At 37.6% G+C, this 20,083-nt stretch overlaps 1 non-coding gene across 1 annotated transcript; it reads left to right on the top strand.

The window, feature by feature from the left end:
- The first annotated feature begins 2,743 nt into the window (after nucleotides 1–2,743).
- LOC131241795 (small nucleolar RNA R71) lies at nucleotides 2,744–2,850 on the top strand. Its single transcript, XR_009169362.1, has one exon. It is a non-coding gene; the product is annotated as a small nucleolar RNA R71 (small nucleolar RNA).
- The last annotated feature ends 17,233 nt before the right edge of the window (nucleotides 2,851–20,083 follow it).

Genomic DNA, 20,083 nt, shown 5'->3' with positions numbered 1-20,083 from the left:
TTGGGTAGAGGTAGGTTAGAGATAAGATCAATTTTAGCCTTATCTACCTCAATTCCCTTAGACGAGATGATATGTCCCAGAACAATTCCCTTACAAACCATGAAATGGCACTTCTCTCAATTTAGCACCAAATTCTTTTCTTCACATTGCTTCGGCACATTTTTAAAATTTTCAAATATTCGTTAAAGGATTGACCAAAGACAGAGAAGTCATCCATGAAGACCTCTAAATATTGCCCCACCATGTCAGAAAAAATTCTCAACATGCATCGCTGAAAAGTAGCAGGGGCATTACACAGCCCGAATAGCATCCTTCGATAATCAAAGGTGCCATAAGGACATGTGAATGTTGTCTTCTCTTGATCTTTAAGGGTATCTCTATCTGATTGTAGCCCAAATATCCATCAAATAAGCAATAATAAGAGTGACATGTTACCCTTTCCATGATTTGATCAATGAAAGGCAAAGGAAAGTGGTCCTTCCTCATGAAAGTATTCAACTTCATGTAGTCAATGCACATTCTCCAACCAGTAGTAACTCTAGTTCAGTAGTAACTCTAGTTGGCATAAGTCCATTGTTGGCATTGGCTACGATGGTGATTCCGGACTTCTAAAGAACCACCTAAGTTGGACTCACCCATTGGCTATCGGATATGGGGTATATAATACCCACATCTAATAACTTAAGTACGTCGGCCTTAACCACTTCCTTCATGTTTAGATTTAATCTATGTTCTGGTTGCCAGGAGGTCTTCGCATTATCCTCAAGATGAATGCGGTGAGTACAAATCAAAGGGTCAATTCCCTTGAGGTCTACAATCGACTATCTAAGGGCTCCTTTATGCTCAATGAGAGTAGAGATAAGCATACTCTCCTGTTCTTCCTCAAGGTGGGAAGAAATCACCACCGGATATGTCTCATCTTGACCTAAATAGACATATTTCAAATCAAAGGGTAAGGGTTTTAGGTCAAGCTTCGGTGCTTTGAGGTTAGAAGTAGAGGCACTACATTAGTTTGGGTTAATTCTTCAAATTGTGGCCTCCACCAGTTAACTTCAAGTATCGGCATAGTATCAAGCATGACACCTATCTCCCTAATTGTATCATCATCTAAATCATGGGAGTGAGCCAAGCACGTCTCCAGAGGGTCAGAGTATAGAGTCGGGATTGTTATATCTTCCACGAAAGAATCTATCATATTAATATTGTGGGCATCATCATCATCCTCTCCCTGTTTGCTCATATTGAAAAAGATATTGAGCTCCAATGTCATATTTTTAAAAGATAAGTTTATGACTCCATTACTACAATTAATTATTACATTTGATATAGGCAGGAGTGGGCGACCAAGAATGACAGAAATTTGAGTGCTTATATCCACAATGGGTTAAGTGTTTAAGATGATAAAATCTAATGGATAGTAGAATTTGTCAACTTGGACCAACACATCCTCGATTATCCCTCTCGTACATGAACCGAGCGATCGGTGAGTTGTAATGTGGTCCAGGTGGGTTTTATGCTCACTCCTAAGTCAAGAAGTGCATGCTCAATCCGGTAGTTCCCAATTACACAAATGCTGGTTGGGTTACTGGGATCTTTGTATTTTTGTGGCACATCCTGCTTTAAGATGGCACTCACTTTTTATGTCAAAAAGATTTTCTTTTGAATATTTTGTCATCTTTTAGTCGTGCATAGATCTTTTAGAAATTTGGCATATGAAGGTATTTATTTAACGGCATCGAGTAGAGGAATGTTGACCTTCACTTATTTAAGCACCTCTAGAATGTCCTGAGAGTTAGAGAGAGATTTGGTGTCATCAACTGTTAAGGGAATGATACAACTGGTTTGCTTTGAAGTTCCAGTTCTAACTCATGTGGAGTGTTACTAGGTCTATCAGTTTCATCTATTTTGCGTCCTTAGACTTTTTAGCCCTCTCCTAAGAGTGGCGATAGACTTAACTTGCTCTATTTGATTTGAAGAGCTTGAGCCACTAATATCATATTGTGGTTTTGAATTTGGGAGAGGTTGGACTGGAAGCATCCCTTTCTCCCCAATTGTTGAGTGTGACTCTATCTTTTGAATAGACGACGCAAGCGTTCTCAAAGATAATCTGATATCCTGGAATGCTTGTGTCATATTCTGATTGAGTAGCTCTTGGTCTTAAACATGTTTTAGAACTAGGTCGTCTTGAGGTTTCCTTTGATCCAGGAATTAGTTAAGGATACCTTGAGCTGTAACAGATTCTCCATTCCTCCAACTAAAATTTGGATGATTTCTCCAGCTGGAGTCGTATGTATTTGAGGAGGTTCCTTTGAAAGGCCTCTGGTAGTTGTTTATGGCATTCGATTGTTCATTCAGTATTTCTTGAAAAGCAGGTATTGTTGGACAATTTTTAGTTGTATGAATGTTGCAAGCACAAATACCACAAACAGCTTCCTTATCCTTATCCTTCTTAAGTTCCATAGCCTCGAGTTTCCTTGTGAGACTGGCCACTTTAGCATTTATATCGTCTTCCTCTTTCAAAAGATATATTCCGCCCTTCTCCTTTGATTGAGTAGGGTTAGATGTGGTGCTAATTCTTAGGGAGATGTCCCATGATTGTGCGGTTTCAGCGAGTTTGTCAAAGTAATCCCAGTCATCATCGACATCTTTGTTCATAAATTCCCCATTGCACATTGTCTCGATGAATTGGCGCATAGAAGATGTCAGTCATTTATGAAAAAAATTTGTTATGTACCATGTTTCAAAACCATGTTATGGGCATGAACTGACAAGATCCTTGAACTGCTCCCAACATTGGAAGAATGTTTCATCTTCCTTTTGGGCGAAGTTCATGATCGACTTTCTGATGGTGTTCGTTTATGATACAGGAAGAATTTCTTTATGAACTCCTTTTTCATGTCATTCCATCTGCCAATATATCATGGACATAGTGAATGTGACCACGTCTTTTCTTTTTCTTTCAAGGAGAAAGGAAAGAGTTTCTGCCTGAATGTGTCATCAGACACATTAGGAAAATACAAAGTCGCTATTATCTCATCAAACTCCTTCAAGTGTAGATATGGATTTTCATATTCAAGTCCAAGGAACTTGGGAAGCAGTTGGATCACTCCTGACTTGATGTCTATATTTCATGTATTTTCTAGAAAGACCATACAGGAAGGTGTACTCACCCCCGCTGGTGATAAATAGTCTTGTAAAGTACGAGACGGGGGTGCATGATGCACCTCATTCTCATCCTGGGCTTCTGAAACTAGAGGTTGAGGTTGAATTATAGGTTGATTGGCTGGTTGATTGGGAGCCATCACTTCAATTGACTCTGAAGATCTCAAGCAATGTCTAATCCTGTGATGGATAGATAACCCCTTAACTAATCCTCCTTCACTTAAGAGACGTCGAGTGTTGTCACGAACCCACTTTGGCATGAAACACTCAAAACCTTCAAGTTCAAAATTTAACCTTAAACCTAAGAATTATAAGTAAGAAAGAGACAGAACGAAGTCACCAGATGGGAGATGCTAGGTCAGGACCCTACAAAATAGAAAACAAAGCTAGTTTCTAAAATAAAGCAAAAAAATTCCTAACCTAAAAATAAAACAAGTTCACCCTAATCTTAACCTAATTCTAAATCTAATTAAATTCAGAAAAATGCAACCGTTAGTCCACAGCAACGGCGCCAAAAACTTGTTCACAACCCCAAGTGTAAGGTTGCGATGTAGTAATAATCTCGGTGAGACCGAGGTCGAATCCACAAGGACTAAACTTGTATGTCTTCTGAATTTAACTAGAACTAGAGCTAAGGCTGAAAGTTAGGCGGGTTCAACCCAACCGACCCGTGACCGACCTGACATTGGGTTGGGCTCAGGCAGGATATTTTGGATCCATTCTTAAGCTTGGGCTATACAAACACCAACCCGATAAAACTTGGCTTGGGCTCGGGTTGAGGTCTCGGGTTGCCCGACCCAACCCGAACCCAATCAATATATAACTTACTTATAAATTATAATTGAGTGTGGATCGTTTGTGTTAAAGGCACACTAGTGATGTCAAATCTCATTTGTCCACGTCATTTCCAAGGACTCAAGCTAACAAGATATGCCAGATTTCTCTCTCCAAATAAACTACGTGCTATGGTACATGACTTTTAAAGGAGGAGTAGTCTTATATTTTAGCTTATTTTTTAAAAGAAAATACGAAGTTCTTTATAATGATTAATCACATATATAATTAATAAAATTATAAATACAAAAAATAAGTCCTATATTGAAATATAATAAACTAATGTAATAACGAAAATAATAGCACGTATATACCCGACCGAGCCCGCTTGGGTTGGGCTTGGGTTGAGAATTCCCAACCCGAGATTGGGTTGGGTTGGGTTGGGTTAGGGTTGAGGTATAGGAACCTTGGGTTGGCTTAGGGTTGAGCACCAACCCGACCCAACCTGCCCGACTTTCAGCCCTAACTAGAGCTAGATGAAGAAGTAAAGCAGAAATCTGAATTTAAATGAGTAATTTTGAATAATGAGTAAAGTATCAATTAAAAGTGGGAACTAGGGTGCTAAGGATCCACTTGTATCTTCTCAGGATATTACCTTGCTTGATTCAAGGACACAACTGGAATCAGAGTCCTATCTTATCCAGTTGAAAAGAAGAGATGGTCGTATCTTCAAACTTCTCATTGATCCAGTCCTCAAAAGAGGAGAATCGAGAAGATTGGAAGGGATTCTGTCACCCAACCATGCTCATGGGACGATGGCAAACAATAGGATTTACCAAGCCAATAATCTCAAAAAAAAAGGATCATTCAGAGCTATCACAGATCTATTATAATTTGTCACAACAAACCATTAAAAACTAAAAATATTCCTTATAATCAAACTAGAATTCAATGAGGTTCAACATAACATGAATCAAAGCAAAGCAAACATCCCAATCACGCTACAAGCTTCACCTCTTAGCCCTAGCTAAGAGGTTTAGCCAACCATGGACATAATTAAACTAAAGTCTCTCAAACAAAGCATTAAAAAAAACAACTAAAGAAGAATAAGAAGAACTCTCGGACGGCGGCTTCACCCTTTTTCTCCACTCCTTGAACCCTAGAAGATGCCTAAGAACATCCTAGGGACTCCTATTTATAGTTGTGAAGCTCCACCTTTCACAGTGACTTGGAATTTCCACAAACCGCCTCAAGTTACGCAATCCACATCGACAATTCTGCACGATTTCGGTGGCACCAAAATCATATCTGAAATTTATCGCATATGAAATTGTATATGCAAAGTACTTAGTTGGCACCGAAATGGCAGTAGGTGGCACCAAAGTAAACTTAGGTGGCACCAAATTAAGCTATTTTCTTGCTAGACTGTTTTGTACACTTTCGTGGCACCGCAATTACAATAGGTGGCACCGAACTATCCTAGTTTTCTGATGTTTAACTTGTGCTTTTGCCAATATTTTCTCCATCTTTTGTACTTGGTTTCATTGGATCTTTAGCTTGAGAATTCTCCATTCTTGGTCTCATAAGATCCTTCCTTTGCCTTGGTGATTCTTGAGCACTAAATCCATGCTTTTAGCATTCTTTTCAATCCAAGCTCTTAGATTCACCTTGCAACACAAATATGCTTAAAACATAACTTTAAGCAGTATCATGTTCATAAAACCAAGATATAAATGAAGGAAAATATGCAATATTTGAGTCTCAACATAATGTGAGTCAACATTTTCTTCCTAGAATAAAATTGTTTTGATTTACAATTATCATTGTTACCACTATTATTATCATGATTATTAATATATGTATGATTAGCCATTAGTAGATTATTTATGCTAATATTAGTATTATAAATAAAATTACAATTATTAAATATTAGTATTCTATTTATCACTCTTAAATATTATCATTGATAGTAAATTATACTATTTATTACCATCATAATGATTATTATTATCATGTTAACTACTATTAATTATATCATTAATGTTAATGGTGATTTTGTAATTATTAATATTTTTAACATTGCGATCAATCATACATCAATTAGCATTCAAATCCTAAAATCTAAGCCTAGAACTAAACTATAGGATGAAATACTAAATTTAATTAATTCAAACCCTAAGCTATGATCTTAACCATAGGTAGCGTGTAAAACTTTGATCTAACTATACAATTTCATAATTCATGATAGGATTTAACTTTAAGGGCGTGCGCGCTTCCTAGTAACATTAGTTGGCGATTCGAATCGTAAGGTGATGACTTTTTCACTTGGGCTTTCCACTTTCATATTAGTTTAAGTGACAGTTTCCCTTTTAATTCTTGACTGATAATTTATATCCTTATTTTATGATTACTTGTGTTGTTATTAGGATAGTTCCTCAAATTTTATGCTCAACATTTACGTATTACACTTGAATATCTTCTTATACTTGTGGATTGTTTATGAACCTTGAATTTCTACATTAATTAGTGAAAATATCCACTTATATATGTATATCCATAATTGTGATGTAACTTGATTAATTCTGATTATAATGGACCCTCAAACTAATGGCCATTTTGTGTTTTGGATTAAATGAAAATTCATCATGGACTTACCATCTTGCGGATCATTTGTGCCTATGTGGCTATTAAAGATAATATTTTTTATCTCAACCTTTAATGGAATATTTGTCCTTTGTGGCTTCGATTGAATGTCTGCCCTATGTGGCTTCGATTGAATATTTGTCCAATGTGGCTTTCATTAAATATTTGCCTTCTGTGGCTTTAATAGATTATTTTCGTATAACCCTGCGATAGTAAGTTCCACTTTGTTAAACTATGATTGGCCATTAGTTGAGAAGGTTACCATTAAACATCCTAGTGTTGGAGTCTTATGAGCCGAAGATGGTGGTATAGGACACTATGCATGAGCCGTCGACCTATGTTGTGTGATGATCCCCCATAGTGACCTTTGAGCTTTCTTAAATTGGCTATTTACAATTGGAATAATAATAGTTGGGCTAATCATGCATTCATGACATATGAGAAATGGCGGGTGGCTAACTATGGATGTTATAACACGTATCATTTGCCATAGTATGTTTCGCTAGCTCCAAGACCACCAACAATCAACCTAATTTGTATGAGCTAGTCACTACTCACGTACTTGATGTATTTTCATTGGTGACTGGCCTTGCATGTGAGTTTTGGCCCACTCATGGGTTTTGCCCAAAAGCTAACTGGATGAGCATCCCCAGTTGATGTGCATTCACACATCTATACATTTAAATAAGATTGCATCATGGATTGTTTTGTAGGTTTTCTTGTTTAACTATACTTTAACAATGCGGTGGTGTGTGATCTTGAGGGGAATTCATACTAAGTTGGCCCTCATTCTTTGAATATATGACTGTACACATGGTGCAGGTGATTTGAATGATACTCAGGTTCAGACTGAGGAGCAAGATACAACTTTTAAGGATGTGTGGTCATAATTGCCCCAAGAGAAGCCACATGATCTTACAGCTCAAGTCTAGTTGCACTTTATTCTTTTTATATGGTAAATTGTTTATTTCTTATATATGTTAGTATTAAAACATTAGTTTGTACAAGCCCTATGGGTAGCTGCTCATATATTATAAACGTGTATGCAAACTTTCCTTTATGCATGATTTGTTTTTCTTCCATTAAAATGCTCACTCTGAAAAAGAAAGAAAAGAATATACATATATATATATATATATGAAAGTGCCTTGGTTTGTCAATATACATGAGTGTTAAATCGGTCAGTTTAAGTGAACACTTAAAAGAAGACATAAAGACAAAGCCTCAACAAAATATGAAGGCCATGTTCAAGATCAAACCTGTCAGCCATAACCTCATCATCCAATAAAAAAAACCCTAGCAGGTATATGAACCCATATAAACCTAACTTACCCTTAAAATGATTTGAAACTTCTTCTAGTAGAGTCAGTATATATAGCACCAAGAGTATAAAGAGAACAAAGAAACAAAACCTGAAAAATCACAAGTCATGGTCGAGTGCATCGAACTTCAATCAAAGAAGTCTTTGATCCATCGAACATCGTTCGATATTATTGAAGATTCACTTATTCTATCCAGCAACAAATTAAAAGAAATGCTAGAATTATCGATTGCATCGAGTACAATTTGATATCATCGAACTTCACACTTCGATGACATCGAACAGACCTCGATTACTTGGACCTTGAAAATCTTCCAAAAAAACAGGAAATACTATAAGTTCTCCCCAATGACATCGAAGCCTCCTCGATGAAATCGAGAGTAAGTTATCAATAATATCGAAGTCTATTCGATTGTATCAGAACTTACTCAGTTTTGTCCAATAAATTTTTCAAAGAAAAACTATTTTCTTTGAGTATATCGAAGATCATTCGATATCATCGAAATTCAAACCCTCGATGAATCGAAGGGATCCTCGAGTATATCGAACATGAGAAAAAATTGTCTAACAACCTTATGTATTTTATTAAGGAAGATATCGATGGATCGAGAGTCCCTCGATGAATCGAAGTACACGTTGATATCATCGAAGGATGCTCAATGAAAGACAATCAGAATTTTTCCTGCACCCAAATATAAATCTTCTGTAGGAAGTCGATGCAATCAAAGATGCTTCGATAATATCAAAATTCAAATTTCAATAACATTGAACACCCTTCGATGGCATTGACAAGTTTAAAATTCAGCCCGTTTTTCGACCGTTGGGATTTTGCCTCTATAAATACACAAGTGTTGTTCTGGTTAAAATGAGTTAGAATCCAAGAGAGTTTGAGCCTGTTATTCCAAGATCTATCTACCCTCATACTCACTCTATCCTTCCCATTAAAGTTCATCATTCAATCCCTTGCTTGAGCATCAACTCATATCATTCATGCTTGGATTGAATTATGAACTCTAGCATTTATGAAGTTTCCAACTAATCATACTATCTTTGGAACTTCTTAATGCCTAGCTCATGGGAACCTTCTCTATTGATTTAAACTCCATCATTTAAATAGAGAAGATCAAATATGCTAAACATCATAACTTCAGAGACTTCGCGAAAGCATCATCAGCAAGTTGCGGTTCAAGGGAGCAGAAGATTCTTCGTCATCATTGAAGATCTTCACTATGTGAGAATGGGACTCACCAACTTATTTTATAAGTACTTAGAGTCTATAAGTGTCTGAAGCTCTCTCCTTGTGTAGGATTGAGATTCAAAGTTTGAGAGTCAAACTCGCCAAGTCCTAGTTGTAGGCCTCTGACAGGAGAATACGTTTATGTCCTTGTGTAGGACGGTTAGCCTTGTGTAGGCTCGTGTCACCATGTGTAGGCTTGGGTTGCCTTGTGTAGGCTTCATGTGTTGTGTCCTTAGGTAAGACATGTTGCCTTGTGTAAGCATCTAGGAACCTTGTGTAGGTGTCCTAGTTTAACCTTATGTAGGTTGTGAAGGTTCATAGTTAACCTGATTTAAAACCATTAGATAGTGAAATTTGGTACGCTCTAGGAGAGAGTGCGTCTGCCGAGAGTGGAGTAGGCAAGTAGCTGAACCACTATATATGATTGTGTTTGGGATTGTTTTGAGTATATTTATCTAATTATGCTTATATTCAACATATATTCACAATGATGCATGATTTAGTTAATGTATAAGTATTGATAAAAATCACATCCCACACACAATATACACTATCCTTATAGGCTTTACTGTTTACATATGTATCTTTTATAAGCCTATGTGAATTGGACCCTCTATTGGCGTGGAAGCCATAGATTTCCTTTGCCTTACTTCTTTTATTTTAAAGTTAGGCATAGGTTGTTATTAGAAGATAACAAATTTTGAAAAAGTCCTATTCACCCCCCTCTAAGACACTTAGTCATACTTCATACTTAAGTACCAGCGGTTATACTGCAATTTCAATTGGTATCAGAGTGGGTTCCTCTTGAAGGGTTTAACAACCTAGAGGGAGATCCTTAAACTAAAGTAAGAAATATGGGTAAGGGAGAGGGAATAGCAATCTCTCGTCCTCCTATCTTCAATGGTTCAAAATATGCATATTGGAAAGCAAGAATGAACTACTTTCTGCAATTCTTAGATCATGAAGTTTGGGAAATAGTTGAGAATGGATATTTGCCACCAACTGAGCTAATTGTATTAGAAAATGACACAATTGTCACCAAATGTAAGGCCCATATACTAGACTGTATCATTTTGTAGGCTTCCGCGGTCCTCCCGGTCGAATTTCGGTAACCCGTGACTGTAATCGACATTTGCGCACAACCCTGAGTCATATCTCGTATTCTAGAGTCTACTCAATCTAAGACTTATATCCTTGTGACCGCACCATCGCCGCGGTTCCGATGCCGTGTCTCACACGCCGATACGATACCCAGGCCAGGAGATGTGGGCCCATGTTCATTTCGAAGAAAATGCCTCGCATTTGCAAAACTCAAGAGAACCTTTCAAATCATCCCATCAATCAAGTACACATCACACCTCAAGTCAAGTACAAGTAACCCATACCTTATGCTTACCTCTCTCTTACACAATTATCCTAAAGTCAACTCTCTCTCTCTCTCCATCCATCACCCATCCCTTACATCACCTCTCTCTCTCTCTCTCATCTCTCTCTTCATTCCCAAGCAACCCCACCATGAGAGAGAACATCCAAGCTCTCCATGAGAAAGAGCTAGGTGTGGCCCACCTTCCTACCACCCAATCTCACCCTCCAAAGATCATCTCAACCATTGAAATTCATCCCTTAGAGCTCTAGAACACATCGGTGGAAAGCGGAGTCCAAGATCTAACGATGGGTGATCCACCGTTGATTTTCAATTTGATAGCCCACTTGTGATGGGACCAAATTTGATGTATGTGTTTTAATCTTATGAGGGGCCCATAGTGGCGGGGCCCCTCCATCACACTGTTTCTCTCTCTCTCTCTATTTCTCTCTTTCATTGTTGATGGCCCACCCGATGGTTTACATATTTTATCCATGTTATCCATTTAGTGGACCACACCACAGTCCACTTGTGGGGCCCACCCTGCTGCGTGTCCATATGGATAAGCCTTGATGAAGGAAAATCACAAATAACAACTTGTTTCCAAAGCTGTGGTGGGCCACACATGTGGACCCACCTATGAAGTATGTGTTTCATTCATACCATCCACTGTCCAAACCCCTGGATGGTGGAGCCCACCTTGATGTATATAAATCTACACCATCCAATCCATGGACGGTGGTACCACCTGATACATGTGTTGCATCCTAACTGTCCATTCATCTGGACGTGGTTGGCTAGTGTAAACCAACTATTTAGCTGTTGTAGTCGCGTGTGGGGCCCACCTTGTCATGATGCGTTGCATCTACACCGTCCAATCCATGGATGGTGGATGTGTATCGGCTGGACTATCTCATGCAGCAATAGCTACTGTGGTTATCGTCAGTAACTGTTGTGGGTCCCATGACGTCAGCAAATTCTGTGGGGCCCACACATGATGTATGTATCTTATATCCACACCGTCCAGTATTTTCTGGACGGTGGAGCCTGACCACACATGTGGCATCCACACTGTCCAGCAAGGATGGTGGGATCCACTGTGATGTAAGTGTTTTATCCATGCTACCCAGGAACGTGGGCCCCACACGTAGAAACCACATGATGTATGTGTTTTTATCAACACAGTCCATCTGTTGGCTATCGGACATTAGCAAGTTCCATGGGGCCCACATGATTTATGTGGTGTATTCCATGCCGTCCACTTGTTTCACATCCACGCTGCTCATCTATTTTACATCCACACTATCCATCTTATGTGAGGCCCACCGCTGATGTATATGTCTTAAATCCAGGCCTTCTATCTACTGGTAGGCCAGCAGCTGCCTGACCATGAGTCATGTGTTACATCCAAACCGTTCATCCAATCAGCGAGCTCGTCTTAAGGGCTAAGACTAAAAATGAGGCAGATTTATTTATCAAGTGGACCACACTGCCAAAAACAATGGGGATTGAACGTCTACCATTGAAACCCCTTTTGGGGTCATGGAAGTTTTGGACCAATATGGAATTTGTTTTCCTCTTAATTCAGGTATTCATGACGTTATGATCAGATTGGAAAATAAATGTTTCAGTGGGCCTGTGATGTGTTAACAGTAAAAAATTATTATCTCCACTGCTAGTTGTAGTATGGTCTAGATGATCTTTCGATACGATTCATTTTTTAGAATGTGTGCGGCCCACTTGATGTTTATGAGGCCCATTGGTGTGGCCCATTGATGCGGCCCACTTGACGTTTATGAGGCCCATTGGTGCGACCCGTTGATGCGTCTCACTTAATGTATATGAGGCCCATATGATGAGGCCCGATGTGTTGTATATGAAGCCCATGTTATGCGGCCCATAGTGATATTTGAGGCCCATGGGATGTGGCCCATCGAGATTGTATATAGCCCACCGTGATGCGGAGCATTATGATGTATGTGGCCCACCGTGATGCGGTCCATTGTGATATATATAGGCCCATGTGATGTGTATTAGGCCCATGTGACGCGGTCCATTGTGATATATGAGACCCTTGTGTAAGGCCCATTATGATTATATGAGGCCCATTGAGATTGTACGCAGCCATTGTATTATGTATGAGGCCTTTTGTAAGTGCTATAGTTTATATCCCTGTTTGTTGTCAAATTTGTGGTGCCAAAATCACTGTTATGTTATATATAACCTGCTTAAGTGAAGCTCTCTCAAGGATCAACATACATGAACAAGCTAAGCTCACATCAAGCAAAGCTCTCAAGTACAAGACTCAAGATCTTGAATGAAAGAACTGATCACAAGACAAGACTCTTGAATGCAAGAACTGCTCACAAGACTCAAGCTGAAAAGAAAAAGAAAGTACAAGGCAAGACTCAAGCTGAACTCAAGACTCAAGCTGAAACTCAAGCCACTTTCATGATTGAGCTACTTCAAGGTTTAGTCTACATCAAGACTTCAAGGCTCATTCTTCATGGTCTCTTGTTTCAATGTCCATACTTCATGATTGAGGTTTGTTTGACCATAGGATGACCTTAGAAGTAGGTCATTTCGGATACATAAGTTGAATGTTATTTTACATGTGATTGGTCTGTTCTTCGACCAGTCTTAGGTCTGCTTCGACTAGTCCTAGACTTGCTTCGACCAGTCTAAGAAAATCCTCGACCAGTCGTAAGTTTGTTACAAATTCCGGATAAAATCTATTAGCCTTCGACTAGTCACGGAACTGCATCGACCAGTCGTAGGAGCAGTGTTTCTGCATCTTCGACCGGTCGTAGAATCTACGACTCAAAGTCCAACGAGCAGGTTCTTCGACCGATCGAAGGAAACCTACGACCAGTCGTAGGTGACCTACGACCAGTCGTAGGAGGGCTACGACCAGTCGTAGAACGGTCAAAGCAAATCCCGCCGGATTTTTCAAATATCTGTTAGAGCTTCGACTAGTCGTAGAGCACTCTAGACCAGTCGAAGACCTGATCTTCTCACCTATAAATAGTGCACGAATCTCAGAAGAAATCATCGATTTAAATATAGTATTCAAGCCAATCTTCGTCGAACTTCTGAGAGATAATTCTGCGCTCCATCTAAGCTAAGTGTGCTTATTTAATATCTTCTTTCCTTAGCTTTATTTTAATTGATTTTGTTTCTTATATTCCAATCTGATTTGATAAAGAGGAATTGTTATTCCCTTTCTTTGGAATCAAAATCAATTAAGGCAAGCCCTATTTGGTTTAATTTAAAATCTATTAGAATTAGAACCATTGTAATCGAGTACTGGACATTGAACTTGGACATTCAATCATCTACTTTGATTTGGTTCTACCGGGCTGCTACAACGAAGAAGATATTCAGGTATTTTACATATTGTAAATTCCTTTCTATTATTTTGGTTTCTTTCAAGATTTGCCAGAAAAATCTTGTTATTTTGGTTATCTGAGGAAAGCCAGGAAAACTCAGAAGTGGGGTTTTTTTTAATTGTGTAAGCCCACATATAAAGACACAATTGTAAGGGTTTTGGGTGAACCTGGGAAAACCTATTTTTAGTGAACGCTAATATCCCCTGTGTGAGGATATTAGGAGTGGAGTAGCTTTTTGTGTGGCTGTTGTTTAACAGTTGGTGAACACACAGGCGAACCACTATAAACCCTTGTGTTGTGGTTGTTTCTTTTATTCTTTTAATTTTTTTTATTCTTTTTATGGGATGTATGTATGGTGGTGAATGTTGTAATTATTTCAAGCTTTGTGAGAATGTTGTAATAGCTTAGAATTTACTTTCTGCTATTCCTTTATAAGCTTGATTTTCAATTTCATTTTGAAAGTTGTTCCAGCAAGGTTGCCCTGCCATTTTTATGGTGTATGGCTGTCCCTAGAACAATACATCTTTAATTACAAGTTATTTCAATTCAGTTCATATTTGTTTTTGTATTCCTCTTCGATTTGAGACTTGATACAAAGACCTTTCTAGAAATAAGGTTGTCCTACCATAAACTCTGTTTTTGGCGTAAGGTTGTCCTTAGAATAACGTTTGTATCAACCTCTCAAGATCTGAATCTTGAGGTTGTTTTTCTTTCCTGCATTATTATTTAATTTGGCTATCATTTTCTTTATTATTCCGCTGTTATAAGTTTTTATTTGGCATTGTCCTATTCACCCCCTCTAGGACATATAGCTTGGCCTTTTCAAGTGGTATCGAGCCTAATAGCTCATTTTTAATTCTTGGATTTAATTCCCGAGCTAACGATTTAAGCTATTCGGATGTCAAATTTTGATAGCCTTTCATCACTAGGCCTCCACCCTTTGATGGCTCCAACTATGCTTATTGGAAAGCCGTAATGAGGATCTTCCTCAAATCAATGGATGAAAATGTGTGGCAAGCCACGGTGACCGAATGGAATCCTCCTATCATGGAAGTTACTGGGGTTGATGGTTCAAAGTCTATGAAAACCACACCATATTACCAATGGACCACCCTTCAGAAAAGTGAGAGTAGTGCAAATGCTAAAGCACTAAATGCAATTACTTGCGCACTATCACCGGATGAGTTCAAAAGAATCATCTCTTGTGATACCGCAAAGCAAGCTTGGGATATATTAGAAATGACACACGAGGGTACTACAATTGTCAAAAATCTAAAGTCCAACTCCTCACAAGCAGATTTGTAGAAATTGATATGGAGGTATTTGAGTTGTTTATGGACTTTTACACTAGATTGAATGACATTGTATCCTCAATGTGGGGTCTTGGCGATAAAATCCCTGTTAGTAAAGTATGTGCAAAAATATTACGCTCACTTCCTGAACGGTTCAATTCTAAAGTAACCACAATCCAAGAACTTCGTGATACGGATAATATGAGGGTTGAAGAACTAGTTGGTTCTCTACAAACCTACGAGTTAAACTTTAAAGCTCCTAAAGGTAAATCTTTCGCTCTAAAATCTTCTAAATGTAGTTCAAAAGAAATCTAATTCAGAAGATGACATGGCTCTTTTAGCTAAAAAATTTTACAAAATTTTCAAAAGCAAGAAAAGAGTTGATTTTCAAAAATCAAATGACAAAAAGAAGTTTAGACCCAAATCTCGAAAATCTTTGAAAGATAGTCAATGTTACAACTGTCTAGAATATGGGCACTTAGCAAATAGATGTCCTAAAAGGGACAAACCCAAGAAGAAGGGTATGTTGGCTACATGGGATGAATCATCTGATTCTGAAGGTTCTTCTGAATCAGAAGATTCTGAAACCAAGTCGGGCAATGAGGTCAAAGCTCTTATGACTCTAGCCAAATTCACATTTTCAGATAATGACTCTACAAGTGAAGAAAATCTAAATAGTGAATGTGAAAATGAAGATGATCTTCAAGATGCTTACAATGCCCTATATAAGGAAAGTTGTAAAATTGCTGTCAAACTTAAACTTCAAAAAGAAAAGTTTTCTAAACTCAAAAATTGTTTTGAATCGCTTGTTTTAGAAAAATCACAAATTTCAGATTGTTTTGAAAAATCAAAATGCGATTTGGAATTCAAAAACTCTCAAATTGTTGATTTAAAATTTGAAATTGAGAATCTTAAAACTGAAGTATCTTCTCTTCGAGTTTAAAGGACACATGGAAATATGCCCAAGGTGATCCAAAGTTAGAAAAACTTTTATCCGGATCAAGAAAATGTGGCGATCGATCCGGGTTGGGCTATGATAAAAATCAACCTCCTAAACAAAAGTATACTCCTCCTATGTTTGTTAAAGGAGAGTCCTCAAACTCAAAAGGGAAAAATACTTATCAAGATTTTTCTAAAAATTCAAAAACTTTTCAAAAACCTAGAAACAGCCATGTCAACTTTAATCAGAATCGAAATCCACTAGCTGAAAAGATAGTTGATTTACTCAAGGAGCTATTAAAATCTAACTCTATAGGTCATTCCTACAAATATACACAAAAGAAGACCAACTATGTTCCTAAACTCAAAAGCTTATGAAATGGGTTCCTAAAGTCACCGCTTGGTTGCTCACACCGCTTTCAAAGCAACAAGTCATTCAAAGTGGTACCTAGCGGTGGATGCTCCAGGCATATGACAGTGACAAAGCTTTATTCACCGATCGAAAGATATGACTGATGGGTCACCACATTTGGTGATGGTAGCAATCGCAAGATAATAGGCCAAGGTACGGTTCAACTTTTTAATCTTCCGTGTTTAAAAATGTTTTATACGTTGAAGGTCTAAAGCACAACTTGCTTAGTATATCACAAATATGAGATAAAAACCATAATGTTCGGTTTTCTAATCAAAGATGTGAGATATTAAATAATAAGGGTTCTGTAATATTAACTGAACGTAAAACGTCTGAAAATTACTATATTATTAGTGAATCAAGCTCATCTAATCAAACATGTTACATGGTCCATACAGACGAGACCGATTTATGGCACAAACGTCTTGGACATGTACATTATCGAAATTTATATCGATTGAGCAAACGAGAACTTGTAAGAGGTTTACCCAAACTTGAAATTAGATAAAATATGTGGTGAGTGCCGGATAGGCAAACAAACAAAGAACTCACACAAAAAGGTGAATTCAAATACCACATCAAGACCACTCGAACTTCTCCACATGGACTTGATAGGACCTACCATAACGGAAAGTCGTGGTGGTAAAAGTACATCTTGGTAATAGTCGATGACTTTACCACATTCACTTGGGTAGTCTTCTTAAGGGATAAATCAAACCCTTGAAGAAGTAAGGAAAGTTCTCAAAAGGATTCAAACGAAAAATCTTCTCAAATCAAGTAAAATTCGTAGTGATCATGGATCCGAATTTGAGAATAGCAATTTTGAGAAGTTCTATATCGACCAAGGAATATTACATGAATTCTCTGCTCCCAAAACTCCACAACAAAATGGAATTGTAGAAAGGAAGAAGAGGGTGCTTCAAGACATGGCTAATGTCATGTTGAATAGCCTGATGCTCTCTAAAAATCTTTGGGTCAAAGCAATCAACACAACTTGCTATATTATTAACCGAGTCTACACACAAAAAGATAATAATAAGACGGCTTACGAATTGTGGTTCAATAAAAAGCCTACTGTTAAATACTTTCGAGTTTTTGGCAGGAAGTGCTATATTTTACGTGATCGTGAAAATTTGGGAAAGTTCGATACGAAGAGTGATGAAGGTATTTTTCTAGGATACTCTTTAAACAATCGAGCTTATAGGGTCCTGAACAAAAGGATCGGTGTGATTCAAGAATCCATTAATGTTGTCATTGATGATCATTTAAACACACCAACTTCTAATTCAGATAATGATGAAGTACTAATCATTGATAAACCCGATACTTCATCAAATCAAACTGATTCTGAGTTGAGGACTGTTAAAGATCATCCAACCACACAAATTCTTGGAAACCCTCTCACCGGTGTTCGCACCGTAGACAACTTGAGGATATATGTAATTATGTATGTTTTACATCCCAAATTGAACCATCTAACGTAAAAGAAGCGCTTACCGATGAGAACCGGATTGTTGCGATGCAAGATGAACTCAACCAATTCATAAGAAATGATGTTTGGTATCTCGTACCAAGACCTAAAGATAAACACATCATTGGAACAAAATGGATTTTCAAAAATAAGTCCGACGAATGTGGAAATATAATTAGAAACAAGGCTAGACTGGTGGTACAAGGTTATACTCAAATTGAAGGGATTGATTTCGATGAAACCTTTGCACCAGTAGCACGTCTTGAATCTATCAGACTATTTATATCCATTGCATGTTTTAAAAAGATAAAGATCTATCAGATGGATGTAAAAGTGCTTTTCTAAATGGCGATTTACATGAAGAAGTCTATGTTGAACAGCCAATGGGATTTGAAGATTCCAAAAATATTGATCATGTATATCGGCTTAAAAGGCACTTTATGGATTAAAACAAGCACCTAGGGCATGGTATGAGAAACTAACGAAATTTCTTTTAACTCATAATTTTCAAATGGGATCTGTTGATAAAACTCTGTTTGTTAAAAAACAAAATGATCATATCTTAATGGTACAGATTTATGTTGATGATATCATTTATGGATCAACTTGTACTGACTTGACTACTGAGTTTGCAGATTTGATGAAATCATCGTTTGAAATGAGCATGGTTGGGGAATTGACTTATTTCCTTGGATTGCAAGTAAAGCAACAATCAAGGAATATTCATTTCTCAATCTAAGTATGCCTTGAATCTAATCAAGAGATTTGGATTTGAGAATGGCAAGAATTTCGATACTCCTATGAGTACTACCTTGAAACTATCAAAAGACTCTAATGGTAAAAATGTTGACTCAAAACTTTATCGGAGTATGATTGGTAGTTTGTTATATCTAACTGCTAGTAGACCTGATATTTCTCTAAGTGTTGGTATTTGCGCAAGATATCAATCTGATCCAAAAGAATCTCACTTGATTGTTGTCAAGCGAATTATTAGATATGTCGCAAGTACTGTAAATCTCGGTCTCTGGTATCCTCATGAAACCAATGTTCAATTAGCTGGGTACTCGGATGCTGACTGGGCTGGTAATCTAGATGATAGAAAATCAACCAGTGGTGGTTGTTTTTTTATTGGAAATTGTCTAGTTTCCTGGTTTAGTAAGAAACAAAATTCTATTTCACTTTCAACAGCTGAAGCTTATTGCAGCCGGTAATGCATGTACACAACTTATTCTGGATGCAACAAATGCTAAGTGATTATGGAATTAAACAGGATTCTATGTTATTACATTGTGATAATTCCAGTGCGATAAATATTTCAAAAAATCCTATTCAGCATTCTCGTACTAAGCACATTGACATTAGATTTCATTATATAAGGGAATTAGTAGAAGAAAAAGTTATATCTCTAGAATATATTCCTACTGAAGATCAACGTGCTGATATTTTCACAAAACCTCTTGATAAAAGCAGGTTCAAAAAGATGAAATTTGATCTTGGCATGTGCATTTTAAACTGATAATTTATGCCTTCTTGTATATTATTGTATATATTTGCTAGATTAAATTTCAATTTTTGTGTATATTGCAAGATATTGAATTTTTTGGGGTTTGTACGACCAGTCGTGAGTATACACGACCAGTCGTACTACGACCGGTCGTAGATACCCACGACCAGTCGTGGAGCACGGATTTCACTTCATATTGGGGATTTTTCACTTTCTTCCTCATTTCTTCTTTCTTCTCCTTGGAACCGAACTTCGACTCGTCGAACCCATCCTTCAAGTTCTTCAAGGTTAGTGTTCCAAATCCATTTTTTTTTTTTGCATATTTGTGTCAAGATTGCTTCCTTTTCTCTCTTGAAGCTTTCTATCTTGAAAATCATTGAGATTTGGGGTTGAGATTTTGAAAAATCTATTTTGAGCAAACCCTCTTCTCAATCCTTTGCAACTTCTTTATTCCTTTAAATCCTTATTGCAAATGGCTTCTAGAGGTAAGAAAACTACTTCATGTGGTCCTTCTTCTTCCTCCAGATCTACCCCTTTATCTAAACGTCATCTTCTTGTTCCCAATGATGATCCATC

The sequence above is a fragment of the Magnolia sinica genome, chromosome 3 (genome assembly GCF_029962835.1).
Source record: "Magnolia sinica isolate HGM2019 chromosome 3, MsV1, whole genome shotgun sequence".
Classification (NCBI taxonomy): Eukaryota; Viridiplantae; Streptophyta; class Magnoliopsida; order Magnoliales; family Magnoliaceae; genus Magnolia; species Magnolia sinica.
Note: the sequence above shows the minus strand (reverse complement) of the source record. Positions and strands in the feature narration are given on the sequence as shown.